Source organism: Aedes aegypti, chromosome 3, assembly GCF_002204515.2.
Source record: "Aedes aegypti strain LVP_AGWG chromosome 3, AaegL5.0 Primary Assembly, whole genome shotgun sequence".
Classification (NCBI taxonomy): Eukaryota; Metazoa; Arthropoda; class Insecta; order Diptera; family Culicidae; genus Aedes; species Aedes aegypti.
The window spans coordinates 405,190,932-405,215,662 of NC_035109.1; the positions used below are offsets into that span (position 1 = coordinate 405,190,932).

Genomic DNA, 24,731 nt, shown 5'->3' on the forward strand with positions numbered 1-24,731 from the left:
GTACTCTTATATCCCATCATATACGATGGTGTGTTCACTGGGAGTTTTGAAAAGCCAATAACCGAACATGAGAAAAATCTGTAACTTGAGATATTAACGAGGGTCATTGGCTACGCGTCGGTCCCCCAAAGAATTTTGGAATATCTCCGGATCCAGATGACCAATGATCAAAACAAATACAGATTATTAAAATAGAAGAGATTTTTGAGAACTTTTGGTGGTGCAAATATATTGAGAAACAATAAAGTTATAGCGATTTCAATATTTCTTCATGACAAAATATTGAAGCTACTCGTATAGGGGTTAAGAAACCTCTAACACAAAATGCCTAGGGGAAACTTTGGTAGACTTCTTGAAAAAAAAATCGCGAAGGAAATAACTGAAAAAATCTACTGAAAATTTCGGAAGCAAAATTTCTTGAAGTATTCATGAAGGCATCTCTGGAGGAGTTTCGTGTGAACTCCTTGGTAGTTTTGCTGGAGGAATCTCATGACATTTTCTAGAGAACTCCCTGAAAGAATCCTTGTGAGATTTTTTTTTCAAGGGAATTCCGTGAGGTAGCATCCCTGGTGGAATTCCTATAAGAGTCTGGTAGAATTCCTGCTGCAATTGTTTCAAAGCCAATGGCCATTTTCGCCCTCAATGCATGATGTAAAATTTTTGTTTAATACATAACCTTAACAAAGGACCATCAAAAAAATATCCAGGTTTCCTGAGGAAAAGGGGAAATATCCAGGTCTTACTCCAAGAATTCTGCCTATTTTTTTATTTAAATTTTTAAATGAATTCTTATAGGATTAAATTATAGAAATTTATCCAACATTTCCTCAGGGATTTTCCTTTGAAGATTTCTCCAGCAGTTTTGCCTGAACATTTTCACGGGTCAAAAGCATCAAGAAATTTATTTCGATCTTTTCTTCTTCTGCTTCTTCTTCTTCTTCTTCTTCTTCTTGTTCTGCTTCTTCTTCCTTTTATTATATATCGATCTTATATCCCCTATTTCCTGCTAAGTTTCTCCTTGTTTTCTTAACTTTTGTTTGGTTTCTTATTCTGGTTCCAGTTTGGTGTCTTTTTTCAGGAAAAAACTTTTTTTTTTTTTTTTTTTTTCATTCCAAACATTACATTCATTTCTTATATCTAGGTGTTCTGTGTTATTTGACAACACTATCATCCTAATTTGGTAAAACAAATTTAAGATTTAATTAACATTTTGTTAACAACATATTACATTTCATTTGCCGTAGCAGTTCAGTTTTTTTACAGGTGAGTTGATTTCACCTGCTTATAAGAGAAAAAAAAAATGTTTTTAATATACTTAACCTAACTTAACCTAAACATATAACGCATTAATCGTGGCAATAGAAGATTGTAACGATTTTTGCCTGAAATTATTAATGATTGTATTTGACATTTGTTCCAATGTTTCAACATTGGATATTCTATGTAACTCATTGGTACTATACCAGGGAGGAAGCCTCAGAATCATTTTCAAAATTTTATTTTGAATTCTCTGCAGAGCTTTCTTCCTGGTATTACAACAGCTAGTCCATATTGGTACAGCATACAACATAGCTGGCCTGAAAATTTGTTTGAATATCAAAAGCTTGTTCTTAAGACAAAGTTTTGATTTTCTATTAATAAGGGGATAGAGACATTTTACATATTTATTACATTTGGTTTGAATGCCCTCAATGTGATTTTTGAAAGTTAAATTCTTATCTAGCATGAGCCCTAGATACTTAACTTCATCTGACCAATTTATTGGAACCCCTCTCATCGTGACAACATGTCTACTTGAAGGTTTCAAATAAAGAGCTTTTGGTTTATGTGGGAATATTATTAGTTGAGTTTTGGAAGCATTAGGAGAAATCTTCCATTTTTGCAAGTATGAAGAAAAAATATCCAAACTTTTTTGCAATCGACTACAGATGACACGCAGGCTTCGACCTTTGGCGGAGAGGCCTGTGTCATCCGCAAACAAAGATTTTTGACATCCCTGAGGTAGCTCAGGTAAGTCAGATGTGAAAATATTGTATAATATTGGTCCCAAAATGCTGCCTTGAGGAACACCAGCTCTTACAGGAAGTCTTTCAGATCTGGAGTTCTGATAATTAACCTGAAGTGTACGATTTGACAGATAACTTTGAATTATTCTAACAATGTATGTTGGAAAATTAAAGTTTTTTAATTTTACAATCAAACCTTCATGCCAAACACTGTCGAATGCTTTTTCTATGTCTAGAAGAGCAAGACCAGTAGAATAGCCTTCAGATTTGTTGGAACGGATCAAATTTGTTACACGTAAAAGTTGATGAGTGGTCGAATGTCCATGGCGGAATCCGAACTGTTCATTGGCAAAAATTGAATTTTCGTTGATGTGGGCCATCATTCTGTTCAAAATAACCTTTTCAAAAAGTTTACTGATGGAGGAAAGCAAACTGATTGGACGATAGCTAGAAGCTTCTGCAGGATTTTTGTCTGGTTTTAAAATTGGAACAACCTTAGCATTTTTCCATTTATCAGGAAAATATGCTAATTGAAAACATTTGTTAAATATATCAACTAAAAATGATAAGCTACTTTCTGGAAGTTTCTTGATGAGGATGTAGAAAATTCCATCATCGCCAGGAGCTTTCATGTTTTTGAATTTTTTAATAATAGTTCTCACTTCTTCCAAATCAGTCTCCCAGGCATTTTCGAAAACGTTCTCTTGATTGAGAATATTTTCGAACTCCTGAGTAACTTCATTTTCAATTGGACTAGTAAGTCCTAAATTAAAATTGTGCGCACTTTCAAACTGCATAGCAAGTTTTTGAGCTTTTTCGCAATTAGTTAGTAATTATTTGTTTTCCTCTTTCAATGCCGGTATTGGCTTCTGAGGTTTTTTCAAGATTTTCGATAATTTCCAAAAGAGCTTAGAGCCAGGGTCCAATTGAGAAATTTTATTTTCAAAATTTTTGTTTCTTAATTGAGCAAAACGTTTCTTGATTTCTTTCTGCAAATCCTGCCATATAATTTTCATAGCAGGATCGCGAGTGCGTTGAAATTGCCTTCTCCTCACGTTTTTAAGACGGATCAAGAGTTCAAGATCATCGTCTATAATCACGGATTCAAATTTTACTTCACATTTTGGAATTGCAATGCTTCTGGCTTCAACAATGGAATTTGTTAAAGTTTCAAGAGCATTGTCAATATCAAGTTTAGTTTCTAAAGAAATGTTAACATCAAGATTGGAGTCAACATACGTTTTATATATATTCCAGTCGGCTCGTAAATAATTGAAAGTGGAGCTGATAGGATTGAGAATCGCTTCTTGGGATATTTGAAATGTAACAGGGACATGATCAGAATCAAAATCAGCATGAGTAATCAGTTGGCTACAAAGATGACTAGAGTCGGTTAAGACCAAATCAATCGTAGATGGATTTCTAGAAGAGGAAAAACATGTAGGGCTATCAGGGTATTGAATTGAGAAATATCCTGAAGAGCACTCATCAAATAAAATTCCGTCGTTGGAATTACTCTGAGAATTATTCCATGACCGATGTTTGGCATTAAAGTCACCAATGACAAAAAAGTTTGACTTATTGCGAGTCAATTTACGCAAGTCAGTTTGGAGTAAATTAACTTGCTGTCCAGAGCATTGAAAAGGCAAATAGGCAGCTATGAAAGTATATTTACCAGACTGTGTTTCAACAGAAACACCTTAAGTTTCAAAAACTTTAGTTTCAAATGATGAAAACAGTTGATGTTTTATACGCCTATGAATGATGATTGCAACTCCCCCACATGCCCCATCAAGTCGATCATTACGATAAACAAAAAAGTTAGGATCTCTTTTGTGTTTAGATCCAGGTTTTAAATACGTTTCGGTAATAACTGCTATATGCACGTTATTAACCGTAAGAAAATTAAACAACTCGTCCTCTTTACCATTCAGAGAACGAGCATTCCAATTTAAAATATTTAAATTATTATTTGGATCCATTAGAAAAACGTAATCCAATAACAATTTGATTTGTAAATTTTACACCTACTTGGACTGCTTCAGTCATAGTGGTGGCTTTGAACATTGCATCAATCATTAGATTCAATTGTTCAGTTAGAAAATTAAAATCAGAGGCAGACATGTCATGTGATTTCCCATTGGAATTTCCGGTAGACGAAGAAGCGGAGTTACCTGTGGCGGTAGGGTTTTTTCCATTTGATTTGAAACAAGTAGAATGGGTACCCATGGATCGAACAGGGGAGGAGTTCGAATTTCCTGCTACGATATCGGCAAAGGATTTACCGTGGGTAGATACATTCGAAATAGAAATATTCGAACGGCTACCCGACGGATTAAAATTAGTTTGTGAATGAGCATGATTATGATCTTCCTGATGGGTATGATTCATGATCAAGCGATCGTTAACTGAAAAATGAGCATTGTTCTATACTCTACCAGGCAAATTCCGGAAACGACCGTTATCGTAACGGATATTATCTTTCATCTGCCTGGCACGAGCCTCAATGACCTTTTTGCGTGAAGGACAATTCCAAAAATTGGACTTATGGTTAGCCCCGCAATTACAGCATATGAATTTGGTGGTATCCTCCTTCACTGGACAGACGTCTTTGGCGTGAGAAGAACCTCCGCAAATCATGCATTTAGCATCCATGCGACAATTTTTTGTACCATGACCCCACTTTTGGCACCGACGGCACTGAGTGGGGTTCTGGTAATTTCCTCCAGGTTTCTGGAAATGTTCCCATGTCACACGGACATCAAACAAAAGTTTTGCTTTTTCTAAAGCTTTAATATTATTTAGTTCTTTTTTGTTAAAGTGAACTAAATAAAATTCTTGAGAAAGCCCTTTCCGAACAATGCCAGATTGGGTTCTCTTTTTCATAATGATTACTTGGACTGGGGAAAATCCAAGTAAATCATTTATTCCATTTTTGATCTCTTCAGGTGATTTATAGTCACTTGAGAGACCTTTCAAGACAACTTTGAACAAACGCTCAGTTTTGTCGTCATAAGTAAAAAATTTGTGCTTCTTCTCTTCAAGATGTTTGAGAAGAAGCTCACGATCTTTAAGAGTTTCCGGCAAAACGCGACAGTCTCCTTTCTTTGCGATTTGGAAGGAAACCTTGATTCCCCTAATGGAGTTCAAGATCTCCTGCCTAAATCCCCCAAATTCGGAACAACTGACCACGATAGGCGGCACTCTTTGCTTCCTCACTTGAATCAAAGAGCCTGGGCTAGAGGCTGCTTCGATTTGGTGTTCGGAAAATTTGTCTAGAGCATCGAACTGATTGCTCATTTCGATACAATTATTCATTTCACCCTTGGAAGAAAGTTCACATTCCGAAGAAACGTCCTTTCTTCCATTCTTGCCACGTGTAGTGACAGTTTTAAAACCCACTTTTTTGGAAGGAAGTAGTGAATTCAGAGATTCACCCTTCCTTTTGTTTGTTGTTGATACCATGTTTAATTAATAAACGAAAGAAGACGTGACCTTCGAAAGGTTTTTTCCCAAGACGGTGTCCAAGAAGGATTACCACCGCTAGCTTTCGCCAACGGGTCCAACGAAAAATCGAAGGCACGGGTCCAAACAAGGATCGTAAAGGGATCAATAGTAGAAAAATAGCACTGAAAAGTACTGTTTTAGTAGCACTGAAAAGTACCGTTTTTAATTTTAGCACTGAAAAGTACTGTTTTTGTAGCACTGAAATAGTAGTTTACGGAACAAGTTGCAGAATGATGATTTTTACAGCACGAGTCGTAAAATTATCCTACGAGGCTTGCCGAGTAGGATAATTACGACGAGTGCTGTAAAAATCGAGTTCTGCAACGAGTTACGTTCAACATTTTTTGCAATTTCGTAGAAGACCACTTGAGGGTATCAGAAATTATATCGGAACGCATCCACCATTATTTTACAATTTCTGAGAAATGGTTGTGTTATGATTCATTACGCAACTGAAAACAGTTGCGTAATGAGAAAGCGTTGCGTAATGAATCATTACAGCACTGGTTTCAGTTAGGTAATGACTATTCCCGCATTGCATACTTCAGTGCAGGAAAGTAGGCCGTATCATGACAGATTGGCGTGATGAAAAACAGCCTATTACGATGAGAAATTGCAAAAAGTACTGTTTTATTGCTTTAGGTAGTTTTTAAGAAAACTTCCAAGAGCAGAGAGAATTCGTGTACGCACAGCACGAAGGTACGATGCGCACTGACAGGAAAGAACTTAAAAGTTCCAGTCCTAACTGCCCATAACTGCATATTTGTGACATTCTACATAAGTAGGCATTAAATAAATGGAACACCAAGTGTGGATTTTATGGTAGTATGGGAAGAAAGTAAAATTTTAAAAATTATCATGGACTCAAAAGCGCTTACTTGAGATTGACATTTTGTACAGACGATATTGCATATTGGGAGAATAGTTAGAAATCTCATAGAAATTTCATTGCTACAACATTACGAGGCTCATGTATAATCTCAATGTGACTGTTATGCGATTACAACTTGCAAACAAGTTGTTTTTTTTTTTTTCGAATTTTCTAGAACAATTTCACAGATTTCAGTAAATTGATCGTAAGTGTTTATCGTTTGATAACTCTCCACGGTATTAACTCGAAATTGTCAAAAATGTCGAAAGTGACAAATATGCAGTTATGGTCAGTATACCAGTGCTAATCAAGAGTTGACATGAGAGCGGGTCAACGGATTTGTATTTTTTCATCGATGCATTTGTCCAGAACTCAGACGCATGCGAGGGGAAATTCCATAAACTTTATAGATAACGTTAGGAAATTGTGTGTTGAAAAAAGCAAACGCATAGATTAATAGACAAAATATATTTATCTTTACCGTTCTCCTCCTTGCAGAATTGTGAAAAAAAATATTCAGAAGGTAAAAAACTCTGAAGTAACCTAAACAGAGCTTACCTGAGGAAACTGAATATCGGTATTAAGATATTAGATATTTAAATTTCTTGAAAAATGAATTAAAAGTTCATTTGAAAATCGTACAGAAACTCATTTCAAAATATCCTTAGAATTTTGTAACAATTCCGTAAACATTTTAAGTGGTTCTGATAAATACGAATTGTTTTACGAATTCTTTAAGTTATTCCCTACAATTTACCATGAATAAAAATATCACAAATTTCAATGGAAGTTCGATCAAATTATTCTCCAGAAGTAAGAGAAGCAAAACAAAAATTTTCTACAAAGCTCGTTCATGTATGTTCTGTATAAATGGGTCAGTTCTATGTTTTTTTTCATTTCCATAATGGAAATCATGAAAAATGGGAAAGGTATGGATAAGCTTCAGAAATATAAGTGTAGGCCATTGGTTCAACGAAATTGTATACTAATTACATACTTAAAATCATCTTGATTAAATAAAATAACTTGAAGAAACAATTTACTAAGCCATGAACCTCAACTTCATGCTTCGAAAATTGGATAAGTTTTATTAAATTTTAAAAGAATTTTATCGTGCATGTCCATCCGAATTCACAAGAATTTATCTTTTAGGAGCTATTTTTAAAACTGTTTTTCAATTGAATTTCGGGCAAGTTGAAACGGCTGGGGTTACATGAAATGTAAAATTTCGTAATTGTACTACAGGAACATTGTGCTAAAAAATGAAACCAACTTTAAGGAACGAAAAACCTGCTAACACTTATTGTCATCATGTTTAAAACTTAGTATTTCATTTTGCCCCACCCGTTTTAGCCTACTCTGGTGTACCTTATAGCAGTAAGAACTCATATTTACAGAAAAATGTCGATTAATTCGATTAATCGAAAAATACTAGTCGATTAATCGTTATCGATAATCGGTATTCTTGGACTGTAATCGATAACCAACTAATCGATTAATTGAGATTTTGCGACAACCCTAGTTATGGCAGAGCACTTTGATCATTTTTTATATAAGTAAACCGACATGTGATTTTTTTTCACGTGATGGTACGTGTCCGCGAGTTTTCGGATTTGTGCATGGATTTTAATAAAATATCTCGAAAAATAGTTTTCTACATTAATTTTCTTGAAAATAGTAAGTTGTCTGTGCATTGGAGTAATGTTTGATCCTTCGACCTTGACGCTTGCTCCTACTGGGGCGGGCGATAGGGGCAGAATCAAACATGTCGCGCGTCGTTCGGTGGAATAGTATCGCGGATCGCGTTAGCAGTGTTTGATCCTTTGATCTTGTCGCTTACTTCTGTGTGGCGAGCGACGAACACTTTCGGCGTTCTATCGATGTTGGGATGGGGAGGGGATATTACTTTGCCGCGAATGATCACCTATTGACAGCAGTCATTTGTTGAGCAGCTTCAATGCTGTTAAAAGCGTTTATTAATATTTGCAATCATGTCATTAAATCTTAAAATTACTTACATACTAGTGTACAACTCACGAGTCTGCAAAGCATCCACCTTCCAACTGACTTCTTTCCTCTTTTCAAACAATTAAATAATATACCCTCTCAAGTCAGTGTTGCCAGTTTCACAGCCCCAATAATTCTCCACAACAGTCGAGTAATATCGCGAATCCGCCTAACCGGATTTTCATTTCAAATTATATATTTATCGTTTACCAAAATGAATCCTTTACCCAAACCTTTCCCATATCCAAACTCCCAGTGTCTACTTGTGGAAGTGCAGAGGACTCCTCAGTTTCAATAAAGCAAGTAACACGTCAACATTTCCCTCCCATCCCCAAATTGACCTGCATCGGGCGCAGCCGGCACTGTTATTGTTTGTTATAATAATGAGAGCACCGGTACTTACACATTGAGGATGCTACTGATCCCGAGTAGTGTCTGTTGGTTCTCTGTTCAAGTACAGCTGTTCTTGCAATAACGGAGTAGCATCTGCGGGCGGCCAATCATGCTCATGCTCATGCTCATGCGTTGCCTGTGCCTTGGAGTCATTATGAACTTAAATTCTAATCCCGATAAGTTCGCGCAATTCGAACGGATTTTAATTAATTATTGAAAAAATATAAGAATGTTCAAATTTGGGCTCTTATATTCCAGAAACAGTACTATACAAAGTTATACTTTTTTTCGGTGAAGATTTGCAACAGGAAAAGAGTCACTATTATACATTGTTTATTTGGTAATTTCATAGCATGATGGCGCTATAGTTCAGAAAATGTTACTATGTGGAGCCCATAAATTAGTTATTTGGGCTTATTCTACGAGTGGCGTGAGGTGAGAATTGTCGGTCTCGTATAACCAGGTTTTTTTCTGGAAATTCTTGGTTTACCGAAATAATGTCAGTCACAATTTTTACAAATTTTGTAGTTTGCGTGGATTTTCACAAATTTCGTAATTTGCATAGATTTGTATTGATTTTATTTGTTCATGAATTATTTCCGCACTTTTCCAGTTCATTCTCCAAAAACTCCTTTACCAGTGTTCACTAAGTTCCTCCTGGGATTCCCATGGTACATCATTCTCGATATTAGTAGTTCTTATTCAACAGATTTTTTCCTGAAGTTTCTATAGGCTTTCTGACCTTACCAGAAAATTTCTCGAAGAATCCGTATCGAACCGCCTTAAATAATCTTTTGAAGAATTCCTAATTTAGTTTGAACTATCATCCAGTTGTTCATTAATAATTTAATAATCGACATCAAGATCACCAAGAGAGGATTTTTTCCACAAATTCTTCAAAGATTGCCCCTACAGTTTTTCAAATTTTGCCTTTAAGATTCTCCCTGAAGTTTTTCTTCAGATTCCATAAAAAAATCTTTCAGAATATTTATTATAAATTCTCCAAGGATTGCATAAATAATTCACAGCATAAATGATCCAAGACGTACTCCTAAAAAAAATATTTTAGGTTACTCTAAGGATTCCTCCTAATATTCCACAGGATTTTCATTACAACTATTATAGATTCAATCGGAAAAATGTAATAAGCGATATCTCAGAGAAGTTCTCAACAGGTAGATCTGCATTTTTTTCACAGGAAATTCTCTAGGTGTTTCTTTAGATTCATCCAAAAATCAATTTAATGTTGCTCACCGCATTCCTTCAAAATCCTATCTCGAAAATAATAGGATTCAGAGCTACTGGGGCTCTTCCATGATTCCCTTTGGTATGGGACTTTTTTGTCGATCGAATTTTCTGAAAATTTGCAATCAGAAGTACTTCAATTCTCGCGCAACTTTTCAAAAGGACCTATCTAACATTGAGAGGCTCTCTTTGTTTACTTTCTCTTTAATCAATAACTGAGTCTCACCTGTTGCGTTTTTTGTATGGAACGCTAGTCAAGGAAATTGCTTTTCGATCTATAGTGAAAAACTTTCTCAAAACCTTCGTATCCCACTGTTCGAATCGAAAGAGAGTGAGGAAGAGAGAATCTCTCATTTGTACATAGGTCTTTTAGTAATGTGCAGCGAGAATTCGACGCATATTGTGGCCAAAAATGACCACAGTAGCTTTAAAAAAACCTCACTGCCGAAGTGATTCAAAAGTGCAAGAATAGAATCTGGTTCCCTATTTTCAAATTTAATCAAAAATGCCTACGCAAGACATTTTTAAAAGTGCAAACATTCCTTTAAGATGAAAAGGTTTGGAATATAACTTCTAAGATTTCACCAAAACTTCAAAGGCACTAATCTCGCGAAGGAAGCGTCCAACAACAATGTATTTTTTATTTTGGCTTTGTGCACCAGTAGAAAGCTTAAAATAAGAAGATCAGGAACGTTTGCCTACTACTTCTCAAGCTTAGGGCCTTTGAGAACGCGAGTAGGGTTACAAGTCGACCATTGTGACGGCCATCTTCGGATTCTGAAATTTTTCACCTTAAAGTTTTTTGCGGAGAACGTTCAAATGTTTTTTTTTCATAAACTCTTCCTTGGAAATACTCAAAAATTTCCCGAGCAATTTGTTTAGGGCTTTCTTTGGAGAATTATACTGTTGTTTCCCCTGCGATATCGTACTAGGAATCTTTCAAAGAATTCACCAGAGATTCATCTAAGTATCTTCCAGATTTTTTTTTACTCTAAACAGTATTAACGATTTTTCAAAGGGATTTTTTTTTAAATAAATTTTTAATTAGGTTCCCTGAAGGATTTGGCAATTCAACTTTAGAATTTCCATCAAGCATTCTTTTAGGTTCCAAAACTTCCTGCATATTTTTTTCCGAATGTTTATTCAGGGATTGTTTCATAAATAATATCTAGAAATCTTTCCACTTCAAGATTTTTTCGGGATTTATTCATAAATTACTCTACGAATCACTCCATATGCATATCCGATTTATATCAAATTTATAGAATTTTTAAAAAACTTGCAAAAAACATTTTAATAAAATTTAATAAAATATTGTCGGAAATTCAAGGATCCAGTGTACAATTTTTGAAACTTTTTGACTTAATTCATGACGATGTACCTCCCAGAAAAGCTTAGGTGATGTATTTATGTATTACGATTTGCTAGAAAAATTCTTGTTTTTTATTCGTCTTTTATAATGGACAATGATTTACGTTGATGGGGATGGAATTTTTACTGAAGGTTTTTGTATTTAACATATTAGAAAATGTTTTGCACAAACTCCAAAGATTCATGATATTATGGCGAAATTGTATTTTTTTTTTGGGAAAACTTTATAAAATGATTTGACAGAATGAATGTATTTTTGGAGGGGTTGCGAAAAAAAACATGAACTTTTGAAAGGTTAAGCAATTTTTAAATCCGGGAGCGTTGTGGAGAAAAAGTAGGCATAGGTGAGATGGTTGTCCTCCAGGAAGAATTTACGTTGAAAGTATGAACAAATCTCACAATATTATTTGACTAATTTCCAAGAGATTTGTACCAAAATGTATGAAACCACTCTTCGATATTCCTTGAGGAATTTGATCATACTAAAATTTTTGAAAATATAAATTTTTTTCTTAGAAAACGTACTTTAGAGTTTAAGCAACAAGTTTATATAAAATTATTTAAAAAAATGAAGCGAAATCAAAGAAAGAATTTAGTGCTGGAATAAAAACTATATAGTCATATATGACCAATTCTGTTGGACTTTTCTTAGAAGTCTTAGACAGGCTGAAATCCTTTGAAAAGATCTGTTATGAATTATGCCTTATTTCTCGCCAAGAAGTTTTAAGGCAGTTTCTTTAGATATTCGAAACATATTTGTTCTTGGCAAGCACTTCTGAAGCTATGATGATATCATTTTCATCCATTGGCATTCAAGAAACCCGGCTCACTGTTCTGTCTTTTGTCCCGCAAAAGCTTCATCCAGTCAACGTACACTTAAATAATTTTACGGATTTCAGTGAAATCACAACAGCTGAACAGTTTGGTAAAATAAATCAACGGACTATGGTAAAATTTTACAGTTTTCGATAAAAATTAACCGCAATTTGTATAATTTTGACAGAACTACGGCGTTTCATTTTACTTATTTGTCCAGCTGTTGAGATTATGTTGAAATTCACGGATTCCGGTATAATAAGCTAAGTGTGTGGGAGAGTCTCTTTGCCAAATATAGTATATATTGAAAGAAATCTGAAGAAACACTTAACATCGTCTAAAATGTGTCTGTCACTATTTGGATGAATTTTTGAAGGAAATCTTAAATATATTTAATTAGGAATCCCTGGAGAAATACCTCAGGTAAAAAATATTTTGAAGAAATACTAGAGGGATCTTGAGAAAAAATATATTGTTATTTTGTTATTACAAACGTGGATTGCAGAAGAATTGATCAAAATGATTTGTTTTATATGGTGTCATTCCTTTAATAATTTTGTGTGATTTCATATAATTTTTTTTTACGGCTATCCAGAGAAATTCAGACTGTCACAGAGACTGTGACATATGGTATTGTTTTATTAATGCTTGATACTAAGAACCCTTGAAAGTTTGTTTTGCGAACAACTTTGATAAGTTTACGATAGAATCATTGCAAAACTTACAGGATCAAAAAAGTAATGTTTTTAAAGCAATATATTTGAAAACAATTCCATTTAATTTCTTGTGGAATTTCTAGAAGATGAAGGTACCAGAAATGCCTAAAAGTATAACTGGAATATTGACTACTGGCACACGAAAGAAAGAAAAAATGGTGTTTTTTGTAAAAAAAATCTAAAAGTTTCGCTGGAAAAATCTCAAAGATGTTGTATGCCATCCTTGTATAATCCAGTAGGGAGGGAACTCAGATTGACCCTGGAACTCCTACTAACCTAGACATAAATTGACCTCCACAACTAGCCCCTTGATGCCCTAATCAAATAACTAGGTATTTCTTGCCACATTGCGGAACACTTCGAAAAATCTAATTAAGAAAATAGTGTTCCAGGAATACGAAATAAACGCACCGAGTATTTTCTATCCTATGGTACTTCTTTTATAGGTAAATTCAAAAGATATTATAGTACAAGATAGAGATTGTCGCTAGTGTTTCCATTGTTTGGCTTGCCGAACCATCCTTGCATCTGGTGGGTACACAACTGTCATGTTCAAAAGTGAATGTGTTAAGGTCAAACATTTTGTTACTCTACAGCAATTACTATGATACTCCGCTTACGATCCTGTTTACGACACAAATCTCAATCGTCATTGCAAATATGTATTTAATATATTAACATATAAACAAATAAACTCTTTATATTGCTATTTTTGTGACGATTTGTGGTTTTGAAAACGACGCGCAGCAGTAACAGTGTAAACATTTGGACTCTACACATTTTGACCTTAAAGGCGGCAGCGGAGCTGTCCCGTGTTTTGCTCCTCTTTTTCAGACACGCTTAACAAGATCCACACAGCGCATGTGTTCGAACTTCACAGAATGAGGCAACCAATGCAGAACTGGCTGAATGAGTGAATATTGTGTATAAGTCGCACTCATTCTGTGAGATGCCAATGGCCAAAAAGCTGTGTGCGGATCGAAGGAAACGGAATTCATTGGCCATTGGTAGGATGAGAAGTTTTTCGGATTTTTTCGGGAAAAAAAACCTAAGGTCGATGGTTTTTTCCCCAAGTAGGGAAGTGCTTCGGCAATTCAAGTAGGAAAATCTTCGAGAAAAATTAAAATTGGAATTTTCCAGAGGCATGTTCGTGATGTTCAGAAGCAAAATAAAAATGTGTTCTTGGCTATCATTTTTGAGTGGAGCAAGTTTAGCGTGAAAGTACAAACCGTTTGACAGTTATCGCCCCGGCATGTTGCGGACTGAGACGAGACTCGCGAAGACGGTCTTCTTTTTCTGTGATTGCTGAGTTTTTTTCTTATTCCACTTTGCGTTTATACCAATTATGCGCATGCTGTTCAAACTCTCACATGAACCTCTCAGCAAAAAATGATTGAGTTTGCATCACATCGAATCATAAATAGCCGTTTGAGTGAAATTTCATGCCAGCAAACGTAGCAGACATTAGAAATAATTAATCTTCTGCTTAGATTTATCAGCCACTTTGGAAAAAACTGCTCCGCCGACTGAGGCTTTTAATAACAGTTTACTTTGAACACAATACTTTTCACTATTTCAGCCATAAAAACGGTGGGCTGCATTTGACGTTTCGTGAGAGGGGAATCTGGGTTGCATATGACGTTGATTTTTTTCCTCTTCGCGAGTCTCTCTCAGGTTGCGGACAGCGACGACAGCGACAATCTCTATCTTGTACTATAATATCTTTTATAAATTCCCAAAGTAGCATTTACACTGAGGCAAAAATACTTAGGTTTTCCATAAATCAAGACTTATGAACCTGCCAAATTATGGTTTCATTGCACGCTTAAATATTTCGAAAATGGAATCATAAGTTTCATAAGTGAGAGCTTTGAATTCTTTAACAACAATTACTTGAAATAATTATCATAGCAATCGCTAGAAGAACTACTCCGCTTTCGATGTTGACTACAAGTTAATCGAAAACAGATCACATGTTATCAAAACATGTCAATTTTTGTGCACGCCTGAAATAAAAGGCGAGCAACATTATCGATTGATAATACGAATTGTGTTAATACCATTGCGTTTATTACCGAATTTCATTGATTGACTTATGAAATTCATTACTGAAATTCTTCACCAAAATCATAAGTAAAACTTACAAATTTCAACAATAATCGTTGTGGCGCCAAATCATAATTATTCCTTAAGAAATTATTAAGTTTTTTTGCCTCAGTGTATATCAGATCCTTATTATTAACACAGACAAACAGACGTCACACTCTCATCATTGTCCATCGACCACCTTTTTAACGGTCGATTCAAAAATATGGTAGGTGGCCAATCCGCCACCCGCAGCGCTCGCATCGTTTTTGTTCGCGTTTGACGTTTGCACACTACCGCCATCTGTTGGCCCGTCGGCCAAATACAATAATTATAGCATTGGGCGCACATGTCCTCGTGACTATGATTATGATCGAGATTTGTTCTAAGTGTTACGTCTGTTTGTCTGGGTTATTAATCTCAATCTGCTGGTCTATTGCAATAACAGAACCATTTGACAGTTTCGTCATAGTGTGCGTGAAATCTCGCATCATGAAAACCCGGTGCACGCCCGGTATGCACGGTCGCAGTGTGAACTGAACGAAAAATTACCGTCGCAAAATACAAACTTCCCGGAACCGGCCCCGGCCCGGCACGGCGCAATGAGAATAGCCCTTAAATTGGAGTCTGCTTCTCCACTTATTGATCTATATGAGTAATTCTACCGCATCTACAGTTATCAAATAAAGGGATCCTTTGCTAATGGTACTAAATATAATGTATCGTATTACTTATTCTCAGGGAAATCGGGAGAATATCAGGTTTGTGGTGCTCTGCGATATTATAGATGAAATAGTTTGTGGTGTGTAAAAGAACCGGAATGGTGGAATACCACAAGGTTTAAAAAAAATACTAGCGACACTAGGGTTATCATATTTGCTCTTACGGGAAAGAGTACATTTTTTCGAACTCTATAAAAGAGTACTAAAGAGTACGCTTAGCCTAATAGCTTAAAATTTTGAAAATGCTCATTTTACTAACGTGTTTGTCTGAATTTCCTTGTTTTGATTATTTTGTATTATTTTTTAATCTCAAGTTGTCGCTAATATTAACTCTAATGACGAAAAAAAAAATATTTAAAAAAAATTGGAAATGTTCACTGTTTATGTCTTTTTTTGATCTTCATGATGTAAACAATTGTCAGATTAACATTTACAGCCAATTTTCCTACATTTACAGTTAATTTTGTCTTGCCTTTTGATTGAAGATTTCACGAAATTTAATCTATATTTCATTCGCTTATCCTATAATATGCTTACTTATTATACTGGGCATTGATTCTAAGTAAATAGATTTATTCAGTCATTTTTTATAATGACACTTATCATAAAGAAAGCCGTTCGAATTTCGGCAATATTAAAGTCTATCTCTTTTTTTTAGTACTGAGCAAGAATGTTCTATACCAATATCTAAGAATGTAGAACAATATTTGTTTGTACAGGAAACTAGAACCGAGAAGAGCGCTTTTTCAAACCTTGGATCTAATAAGAATCTCGAGCCTTGTCATTAAATTAAGTTTGATTAGTTTAATAGTTTATGCTCGTGTTTTAGGCACTATACTATAAAGTTAAATCCTTCCATTTCCACAGCTTTGTTTAACCATTGGACAATTGAAAAACGACGTTCTAATAAAAGAGCCTGAGCACAAGTTGTTTCCAATAGTTCAAACCCAAATCAATAATCAATAATGAACTTTAAACTAAAAATTAATAGTTAGCTATATTTAGTGAGATATATGAGCTTATGAACACTTGCTGATCATTATTGAGTTAATCGTACCAATTCGATTCAGCTATAATTTAACGAAAAACGTTGGATCCCTGTTTTCATTGGAAATATCTGGTTTCTTCAAAAGATTATTTTATTTATTCGGCAATCGTCAGTAATAACTAGAAAAGAGTACAATTGAGCCCATTTAGCAAAAAGAATAGCACACAAATTTTTAAAACAAAAAAGAGTACATGTACTCTAAAAAGAATACGTCTGGTAACCCTAAGCGACACCGGTATTCTGCACTGAGGCAAAAAAAACTTAATAATTTCTTAAGGAATAATTATGATTTGGCGCCACAACGATTATTGTTGAAATTTGTAAGTTTTACTTATGATTTTGGTGAAGAATTTCAGTAATGAATTTCATAAGTCAATCAATGAAATTCGGTAATAAACGCAATGGTATTAACACAATTCGTATTATCAATCGATAATGTTGCTCGCCTTTTATTTCAGGCGTGCACAAAAATTGACATGTTTTGATAACATGTGCTCTGTTTTCGATTAACTTGTAGTCAACATCGAAAGCGGAGTAGTTCTTCTAGCGATTGCTATGATAATTATTTCAAGTAATTGTTGTTAAAGAATTCAAAGCTCTCACTTATGAAACTTATGATCCCATTTTCGAAATATTTAAGCGTGCAATGAAACCATAATTTGGCAGGTTCATAAGTCTTGATTTATGGAAAACCTAAGTATTTTTGCCTCAGTGTGACACAGCAACATCTAGCGTGGTTTTGTTTTCATATTGCACACACGGAGAAATATTTTTACCTAATTTTTGAGTTTACTTTACCCAAAATTAAGTATATCAATTATAGTTTCAACCCAAAATCTCTCGGTTTTCTCCCACACGAATGTTGTCAAAAAGGGAGAGAGCTGCATCTACCCAATGGGGGTACTTTGGCCCAATAAGCCAAATTTGGGTAAATGCAACTTTTCATATGTTTGGGTGGAAAGAACTCAATTTTGCGTTAAATCAACCCAAAATTGAGTATATTTTTCTAATGGAATTAAAGCCAACCCAAGTAACCATGGAGCATTATATAATTGCATATATAATGCAGATGCATTGCCGTAAGCCTACCATTAAAGTAGTTTAAAAGTGGAAAAGGGCACTTTTACAGTTAAATTAATGCAAAAAGGACGATAAAGCAATGAAGCAACTTATAAAGTAATATGAATGCAGCAGTACAATTTATAAAGTGATGTTGGTGCATTGATACATTTGTAATGTAGGGTTAATGCTTTATTGCTTGACAGCTCTTGAAATGTGTTGAATAAAAGCAATGTTGCATCAATGGTGTTGATATGCAGTAGAATACGTGCAATGTTATAATGCTTGTGGTTACTTGGGAAACTACCTAGTGGGGACCTTGGAAATTTAGCCAAAATTGAGTTATTGCGCTCAACTACTGAATTGCGTTGAAACAATCCAAAATTGAGTTGAATTCCGTCTCCGTGCATCGAACTAAATAAAATCCCCAAACGACCACGATAAAAAGAAACAAGGTATTATATTCCGAAAAATGACACTTGGTAGTGACGTCATTCCTATCGCAATCTCGAACGAGTACAAGAGAAAGCAAAGCCTGCTCTCGTTTACTATCTTTCTAGCCCCATGCTTTACACGTGGGAATAGCCTACCTTGTTGTGTATACCGTGCAAACGACGTTTACATCATTATGAAACAGTAGGCTATGCTTTCTAGTTTGCATTTGTCACAAAACAAGCATCATTATCCGTAAAGTACTTCCTTGTTTCACTTTACCGGAGCTCACCGTTTAATTCTTCGCAAGTATATTTTTATCGTTCTGTTATTTGATTAATGATTGACAAATAATGACATTGTAAGTTACATATATTAAATTTACGAAGAAAATGGGAATCGCTGAGAAAAGTAAATGCAATTCCCTTACTTTGAAGGAAAAAGCCATTAGAAACAAGTCTTCTACCAAAGCTGATTTAGCAAGGCGGTTCAAGATCCACAGTAGCACAATTATCAAAATTGAAAGAAATTGTAAGTCAATCTTGGCAGCCGCGACCAACAAAACATGCCGCATGATCAGGGCTGTTAAATGTCATGAATTTCACGTGACTTTGACATTTGAATATTGCTAATATCATCGCTCCTAGTGGAAATTGTCATCGGAAAATGCTTTTCCCGGTGACTTTTTCCGAATTACTATTGGTTGCCAATATTTGCTGATGCAATATTGCGCATGCAAGGAAGCTATAAGCATTTTAATTTTTCCAAAATTTTGACATTTAACAGCACTGCGCATGATAAATGTTTACAAGTACGCTTCAAATGGCAGATATCGTCAGCTTTAGGAAGCTTTATTTTTGTAATTGCTCAACCAAATACGTTTGAATCTTATTGTGTTTACTTCGATGCTGATCATGAAACTAAAATCTTTTGCTCTTCGATTCAGCATTCCGAAAACTGCTCGCTTTTCTGAGCATTGGGCCCACAATTTCAAGGGTCCTTTGGAAGTACTAAAACTCAAAGTATGTGGCGAAGTGTTGTCTTGTGATGTTGGCAGCATTGAACTGTTTCGTAAACAATTTTTACATGAAATTTCATCGCAAAATTTGACCGTTGATATGATTGAATGCTACCAGCAGAGACGTTAGTAGGGCCAAGCGAGCGTAATGCCCAAGGTCATAAGGTTCCCAAACTCCGCGTCACATTCATGCCATGCTGAAATGTGACAGGCAGTTATAAATTACTACTGGTTATAATAGGGAAATCTCGAAATCCAAGAGCAATGAAAAATGTTCGCGTACCAGTAGCATACTTGTCCTTAAAAAATGCTTGAATGACAAGAGAATTGTTCCAAGAATGGTTCTCTAAGGACTTTGTTATCGAGATTCGACGTTTTGCGGTGGAAAAAAACATACCCGCAAGTGGAATATTGTTGCTAAATAACTGTTCCGACCATCACTTTCATGATAAGCTCGAAAGTGATGATGGGTTGATAACGATGTTCTTTTTACCACCGAACGTTACAGCATTGATTCAAGCAATGGATCGAAATGTTATCCAGAACATAAAACTCCGTTATCAAGAAAAACTGTTGTTAGAGATCATCGCACAAGACCAAAATGGTGATGCTGAGGAACAACTCTCCAAAATACACGTGGAAGACGTTTGCTTCTGGTTACACGAGGCTTGGGAAGCTGTTGAGACAAACATAATTCGTCAATCGTGACAGACGCTTCTATCTGATCATGGAAAGCGATATTCTTGTAAAATACTAAGCGACGACGACGTTATACAGTTGATTATGCTTCAGGATACCGATCACGAAGATGTGGAAGGTTAATGTGATCCGGATCAAGCTGTTGAGGAACCACAACGAGACATTTGTGAGTTGCGGGCTGAAACGAGCGGCGAAGCAATAACTAACATTGACGCAATGCATCATTTGGAGAAAGTCATCATTTGGGTAGAGCATTCGAGACTATTAATGGCTGACATTCTGTATTTGCGGCGAGTTCGCGAATCAGCACTTTTGCAGCCTGATGAATAATAATTGTTTGTAAGTCATAACATCAATCAAGCCAAATTTAGATGTAAGAATTTCAATAAACAATTAATTTGAAACTGTTTGGACTATTTTTTAAATCTCGAGAAAAAGAACATACTCAAGTTAACATTAGAATAGGGCCCTAAAATTTTTAATCAAATCTTGTTTTAATTTCATAAGACGAAAGACTATGATCTTGCAACCACTCTAGCAATTTTTCCTGTTCAAATAACGATTATATCACATTTAGAATTTAATTTTAAAAATAGGTTCAAATTTGAACCTTGACACTTTAGATCATGTTTGACATTCACTGAGTCGGAAAAAACGCCACAGGGGCTCATCTTTTTAACACTGGGGTTGTTCCTATTTGACATTTCGGAAGGGACACGGGAAACAAAACACACTCAAAATTTGAGTTTAAGCCGAAGGATGTGACAAAATCTCAAGAATCAGAAAAAAAAGTTTTTTGGCCGTAAACCAATGAAAACCATCCAAAAATTGTGTGAACATATGTTTCTGGCCTAAACTTAACTGTTTGGTACTAAAATTAGAACAGGGCTTTAGGACCCTATTCATTGAATCAATCGTTACACAATTTTCCTTGGGATCTACTTTTCCTTCTTCCAAACATTTCATCGCATCAGCGTCCAATTATGCATTTACAGATATTAGATGATTCTGAAACGGGGCCTGGCCCCCTGGTCCCCCTGTTCCTACGCCAATGACTCGACTGAAGTGACTCGCCGTGTAAATCAAATCTGGACAAACATTTGAAAATGGCCCAAGAAGTCTTGAGCATTTTTTCAGAAACGTTGCTGTCGAGCCCTTTTTAACCGGCCCACTCAAACTAACACTACTATTAGAAAGATTGGTGTTAGCTCTTCCTGATAGTGGTACTGATGAGCGTGATCGAATTGAATTGCGCTCAACAGCGTCTTGCAAATCAATGTTTACCAATGTCGATGTGCTCTTTTATAATGTTTATCCAGAAATGGAGAGTCACTTCACTCGAGTCGAGTTTTGTCATCTCGCTATACGAGACCGACGAGACCTCACGCCACTCGTAGAATTAGCCCAATTATTTCTATACCTTATGATGCTGATGATTACGAACAATGTTAACTGAGGCAAAGGTGCTCATTGAATCAAGGGCTATATGCTGTATGTCTGCAAAACTCAACAAACTGCCACTAGTCAGCTACAAATATTTCAAACTATTTTATGTCAAATTTGAGTTATGTTAGAAGACCTCCCTCTAAGCAAGATCAAGCAGAGAGTCGTGTGTTCCGATTCCACCGGTCGTGGATCTTTTCGTGAATGAAATTGTCTCGATTTCTCAGGTCATAGAGTATCTTCGTGCTTGCCACACGATATACAAATATTGAAGTGCTTATAAGAACACTAAGTTGAGAAGCAGGAAGCAAGAGAAGCTGGAGTTTTGAAAATTCGCATCCTTTTCCATCTCAAAACTTCTTGTTTTTGCATATTCGCTCAAGTGTTAGTAATGGGTCTTGTTTTAAGTAATTGATAATTGGCGAACAATGGCATTATAAATGCTTGAAGATTGCCTTCACATTGTCACAAAAGCGAAGTGAATCATCTTTTAATTTCACAATCGATTAGGGTACTAACGACCAGTCATCAGAGCAGTACAGTAGATGTTCGATAAGTGCAACTTGAGCTTCAATTTCATTTCAATTTCAGTTTCAATTTCAATTTCAATTTCAACTTGAATTTCATTCGCTAAATGTATGTTGACATACGTCAACAATTTGTCAGTTGATGTTAAACACGTAATACATTGCAATGCGCACACAGTGCATTTGCGAAATATCAACGGTTAGAGTCCGCGGTTAAAAAGCAAAGCAATACTGAAGGTGTCTGGGTTCGATTCCCGGCCGGTCCAGGATCTTTTCGTAATGGAAATTTCGTTGACTTCCCTGGGCATAGAGTATCATCGTACTTGCCACATGTTATACGAATGCGAAAAAGGCAACTTTGACAAAGAAAGCTCTCAGTTAATAACTGTGGAAGTGGTCATCGATCACTAAGCTGAGAAGCTGGCTCTGTCCCAGTGAGGACGTTACGCCAAGAAAAAAAAATGTCGGCCTTCAGTAAAAAAATATGTCTGGAGCATTTCGAAAAAAGTTTCCAAATATAATTTTTCAACATGCTACTTATCAACAAGGTGAAAACTTAACCGATTGGTCACTCGCTGGAGGTGACCAATCAATCATGTTTTCAGCTTAAGCGGATGTTCGGTTCTCCAGTTTTGTGACTCTCAAAAATTGAGGGTTTGGCTTAGATTCATCTTCCCCTTAAATGATTGATTCGAGAAGTGATATTTACGTTATTTTTCAGAATCTTCAAAAAAATATTGCTAAAAAAATAATTAAATATATGTTTGTGGTAAACATAATGCTGTTGGTTTGAGGGGCTAAAGTGCCGTTAACATATTTAAACCAAAGACGAAACACTTGAAACACTTGTTTGATTGCTGGAGACGCATGATTTGTCAATGTTACATATATTTAGCAGAAGACAGTCCTATGTATTTAACGCCTATTGATTTATGCGTATAATTTAGTTAATTGCAAATACTTTGTATTCCTCACAAATCACTGTCGTGACGCTCCTAAGAAAACCCATTGTGCTACTCATCTTGGCGAATTCATCCTTCTGTTTTCTCCGTTCGACCCAGATCAGTAAGTCTCCAAATCATGAATATGCACGTGCTGAGAAACGCATGGAAGCCGACGGCCGTGGAAAAGGAAAAATTACCACAATATCAGTTCTAGCACTCATGACGGCTTGTCCCTTCCTCCCTCGATTTTTGTCTTGTTTTACTTTCCCGTCGTAGTAGGCCTCTCCTCGGACAAAGTCAACCGTTCCGTTACGGGGATGCTTTGGTTGGTAACCAACCACCATTGAAAGGAGCTTTGATACGAAATACGATGACGACGGTTATTGTTTGATGGCTTGCTTCGATGGTTTGGCGCCTGGCGTCGAGAAAAACCGAGCCCCCGAAGGAGCGCCCAGAATCAAAGCGAGCCCTGCCAGAAGAGATGTGCTTGGGATGGGAAAATTCTGTCCCCCTTTTTTCCACCCCCTTGCTGAAGAAGCAACAAGCGGCAGAACAGAATTTTCATTGCCCACTGTCGGTCGACCGGTTCGGAGGAGCTTTTTAAGTCATCGTTTCGCACTGATTTCAGTCAGTCGTCGACGTGCAGCCAAACCGTTTGGACTTGGCTCTTCTCTGCTCTCTAGGCTCAAGAGCACTAGACCCTCCTAGAGGTCCTCCTCTGAGAGCTTGGAGTGTGCAATTCAACAATTGGACTATTGTTTCAGTTCAGTGGATTGTTGCATATGTGTTAGGAAGCTAATTAATTGGAAATTTTTAACTGATAGTGCATTTTTACTAAAATGTGAGAAAATTGTGTGAAGAATTGCAGTTGAATGGATCAAGTGATGATCACTGTTGATCATAGTTCAAACATGAATAAATTAACTCCAGTGAAAGAGTTCAAACTTGATAATTTGGTGAATTGGGAGTGATTTGTTTGCGTTTTTTCGGCTTTTTGTTTGCTGTTGTATCTACGATCTTCTTGGGGAATCACCAATTAAGTACAATCGTTTGCAAATTTGTTTGAAGTGCCGTTTGGGTGATTGATTTGTGACGACAATCTTCGACAGGCGCCACCGGCCAAATTTCCCTATCAGCTGATTCAACGTCCATCCGGACAACGAGACGAGTTTAATTGAAAAGTAAATATAATTCTAGAAATAAGCATGCATAAAACCCATCAATTCAATGTACGGATCGTTACAAATCTGCTCCTCTAAATCGGGTTCTGGGCCCAGAACCGCTCGTTGGTAATAAACTGGAACAGTATAATTGTGTGCCGCCGGGGGTGCCATGGCAATTTATCCGCCGTTTAGCAAACATAAAAGTGATAATAAAAGTCAGTTAAGCTGCCTTTGCATATCGGTGAGAGTCTCGCGTGCTCGCGAGATCGTTGGCTTCGCTAATTGTCTAATTGGCGATAGCAATCGATTCGGTGCAAGCCGTCCGACACCGTCGCCTGCTTTGATGGGCGCGAGCTGCATGCAGTGGCCAAGTAGGGTGCGTCATCGTTATCCTCTTTTTTTTTTGTTCCTGATCAAAGCTTTTTGATGCAGTTTGTGGTCCTAAAAACAGTGCAATTTTAATTACAATTGGTAAATCCACGGCGTTCTACACAGCGATTGATGGAACAAAACAATTCTTCCAACACTCGGAAAGTTCATTGAATTATCACTTATATGGAAACGCTCTTGAAATTCTAAGTGATACATAGACTTGGGAACTATATGACTCTACGAAAAAAGGGTTATATGAAGCTAAAATCCGACGCGTTTTATCTACA

The 24,731-nt window shown here is 36.1% G+C and overlaps 1 protein-coding gene across 1 annotated transcript in view; it reads left to right on the plus strand.

Moving 5' to 3' along the window:
* Positions 1–23,531: 23,531 nt before the first annotated feature.
* The window catches only part of LOC5566685 (sodium-dependent serotonin transporter), a 114,422-nt gene continuing 113,222 nt past the window's right edge, over positions 23,532–24,731 (plus strand). Inside the window, exon 1 of the mRNA XM_001651042.2 lies at positions 23,532–24,090. The gene's annotated coding sequence lies outside the window, so the exon portion shown is untranslated. The remainder of the gene's footprint in view (positions 24,091–24,731) is intronic.